The sequence below is a fragment of the Arachis ipaensis genome, chromosome B10, assembly GCF_059453495.1.
Source record: "Arachis ipaensis isolate K30076 ecotype BB chromosome B10, ASM5945349v1, whole genome shotgun sequence".
Lineage (NCBI taxonomy): Eukaryota > Viridiplantae > Streptophyta > Magnoliopsida > Fabales > Fabaceae > Arachis > Arachis ipaensis.
In genome coordinates, this window is record NC_142435.1 from 44,067,204 (window position 1) to 44,070,974 (window position 3,771).

A 3,771-nucleotide genomic window follows, 5' to 3' on the forward strand; every position below is an offset into this window, starting at 1 on the left:
GTTGGGAGGCCACAACCAAACTCTAAGTTTGGTGTTGAACTCCCATATCCAAACTCTAAGTTTGGTGTTGGAGAGTCTCAACAATGCTCTGAACATCTGTGAGGCTCCATGAGAGCCCACTGTCAAGCTATTGACATTAAAGAAGCGCTTGTTGGGAGGCAACCCAATTTTTATCTAATTTCTATTTTCATTGTTTTTCATGTTTTATTAGGTTCATAATCATGTGGAGTCACAAAATAAATATAAAAATTGAAAACGGAATAAAAAACAGCAGAAGAAAAATCACACCCTGGAGGAAGACCTTACTGGCGTTTAAACGCCAGTAAGAAGCATCTGGCTGGCGTTCAACGCCAGAACAGAGCATGGTTCTGGCGCTGAACGCCTAAAATGGGCAGCATCTGGGCGTTTGAACGCCAGAATTGCACCCTGGAGAAGAGTTGGCGCTTAACGCCCAGAACAAGCATGGTTCTGGCGTTCAACGCCAGAAATGGGCAACAAATGGGCGTTCAACGCCCAGAACAAGCACCAATCTGGCGCTGAACGCCCAGAGTTGTGTGCAAGGGCATTTTGCATACCCAATTTGGTGCAAGGTTGTAAATCCTTGAACACCTCAGGATCTGTGGACCCCACAGGATCACCTCAGGATCTGTGGACTCCACAGGACCCCCACCTACCTCCACTCACTTCTTCTCACCCCTCTTTCACACAATCCCATAAACACTCTTCCCCAAAACTCTTCACCAATCACCTCAATCTCTCGTCCCTATCACCACTTCACCACTCACATCCATCCACTCTTCCCCATAAACCTACCTCATAAACTCCACCTACCTTCAAAATTCAAAATCAATTTCCCACCCAACCCACCCTAAATGGCCGAACCTAACCCCGAGTCATGGGAGATGAAAAGATTCATCTCTAAAGCTCATCAAGACCACTTCTATGATGTTGTGGCCAAGAAGAAAGTGATCCCTGAAGTCCCTTTCAAGCTCAAGAAGAATGAGTATCTGGAGATCCGACATGAAATCCAAAGAAGAGGTTGGGAAGTTCTAACAAAACCCATCCAACAAGTCGGCATCCTAATGGTTCAAGAGTTCTATGCCAATGCATGGATCACTAGGAACCATGATCAAAGTAAGAACCCGAACCCAAAGAATTATCTCACCATGGTTCGGGGGAAATACTTAGATTTTAGCCCGAAAAATGTAAGGTTGGCGTTTAACTTGCCTATGATGCAAGGAGATGCACGCCCCTACACTAGAAGGGTCAACTTTAATCAAAGGTTGGACCAAGTCCTCATGGACATATATGTGGAAGGAGCTCAATGGAAGATTGACTCCAAAGGCAAGCCGGTTCAACTAAGAAGACTGGACCTCAAGCCTGTAGCTAGAGGATGGTTAGAGTTTATACAACGCTCCATCATCCCCACTAGCAACCGATCCGAAGTTACTGTGGATCGGGCCATCATGATTCATAGCATCATGATTGGAGAGGAAGTAGAAGTTCATGAAGTCATCTCCCTTGAACTTTACAAAATAGCCGAAAAGTCCTCCCCCATGGCAAGGCTAGCTTTTCCTCATCTTATTTGCCATCTATGTTACTCAGCTGGAGCTTTCATAGAAGGAGACATTCCCATTGAGGAAGAGAAGCCCATCCCTAAGAAAAGGATGGAGCAAGCAAGAGAGCCCATTCATGGAGCTCAAGAGGCGCATGAAGCTCATCACCATGAGATCCCGGAGATGCCTCAAATGCATTTTCCTCCACAAAACTATTGGGAGCAAATCAACACCTCCATAGGAGAATTAAGTCCCAACATGGGACAATTAAGGGTGGAACATCAAGAGCACTCCATCATCCTTCATGAAATTAGAGAAGATCAAAAAGCAATGAGGGAGGAGCAACAAAGACAAGGAAGAGACATAGAAGAGCTCAAGGACATCATTGGTTCCTCAAGAAGGAAATGCCACCATCACTAAGGTGGACTCATTCCTTGTTCTTACATTCTCTGTTTTTCGTTTTCTATGTTAAGTGCTTATCTAAGTTTGTGTCTTATTACATGATCATTAGTATTTAGTAACTTTGTCTTAAAGTTATGAATGTCCTATAAATCCATCACCTCTCTTAAATGAAAACTGTTTTAATTCAAAAGAACAAGAAGTACATGAGTTTCGAACTTATCATTGAACTTAGTTTAATTATATTGATGTGGTGACAATGCTTCTTGTTTTCTGAATGTATGCTTGAACAGTGCATATGTCTTTTGAAGTTGTTGTTCATGAATGTTAAATATGTTGGCTCTTGAAAGAATGATGACAAGGAGACATGTTATTTGATAATCTGAAAAATCATAAAAAATAATTCTTGAAGAAAGAAAAAGCAGCAAAGAACAAAGCTTGCAGAAAAAAAAAAGAAAAAAAAATAGGCAAAAAAAAAAAAGAAAGAACAAGAAAAAGCAAGCAGAAAAAGCCAAAAGCTCTTAAAACCAAGAGGCAAGAGCAAAAAGCCAGTAAACCTTAAAACCAAAAGGCAAGGGTAAATAAAAAGGATCCCAAGGCTTTGAGCATCAGTGGATAAGAGGGCCTAAAGGAATAAAATCCTGGCCTAAGCGGCTAAACCAAGCTGTCCCTAACCATGTGCTTGTGGCATGAAGGTGTCAAGTGAAAACTTGAGACTGAGCGGTTAAAGTCAAGGTCCAAAGCAAAAGAAGAGTGTGCTTAAGAACCCTGGACACCTCTAATTGGGGACTTTAGCAAAGCTGAGTCACAATCTGAAAAGGTTCACCCAATTATGTGTCTGTGGCATTTATGTATCCGGTGGTAATACTGGAAAACAAAGTGCTTAGGGCCACGGCCAAGACTCATAAAATAGCTGTGTTCAAGAATCATCATACTGAACTAGGAGAATCAATAACACTATCTGAACTCTGAGTTCCTATAGATGCCAATCATTCTGAACTTCAATGAATAAAGTGAGATACCAAAACTATTCAAGAGGCAAAAAGCTACAAGTCCCGCTCATTTAATTGGAGCTATGTTTCATTGATAGTTTGGAATTTATAGTATATTCTCTTCTTTTTATCCTATTTGATTTTCAGTTGCTTGGGGACAAGCAATAATTTAAGTTTGGTGTTGTGATGAGCGGATAATTTATACGCTTTTTGACATTATTTTTAGTATGTTTTTAGTAGAATCTAGTTACTTTTAGGGATGTTTTCATTAGTTTTTATGCTAAATTCACATTTCTGGACTTTACTATGAGTTTGTGTGTTTTTCTGTGATTTCAGGTATTTTCTGGCTGAAATTGAGGGACTTGAGCAAAAATCAGATTCAGAGGTTGAAGAAGGACTGCTGATGCTGTTGGATTCTGACCTCCCTGCACTCAACGTAAATTTTCTGGAGCTTCAGAACTCAAAATGGCGCGCTTTTAATTGCTTTGGAAAGTAGACATCCAGGGCTTTCCGGCAATATATAATAGTCCATACTTTGGCCGAGTTTAGATGACGTAAAAGGGCGTTGAACGCCAGTTCTACGCTGCTGTCTGGAGTTAAACGCCAGAAACAAGTCACAAACCAGAGTTGAACGCCAGAAATACGTTACAACCTGGCGTTCAACTCCAGAAAGAGCCTCTGCACGTGTAACATTCAAGCTTAGCCCAAACACACACCAAGGGGGCCCCGGAAGTGGATTTATGCATCAATTACTTACTTCTGTAAACCCTAGTAACTAGTTTAGTATAAATAGGACTTTTTACTATTGTATTAGACATCCTGGA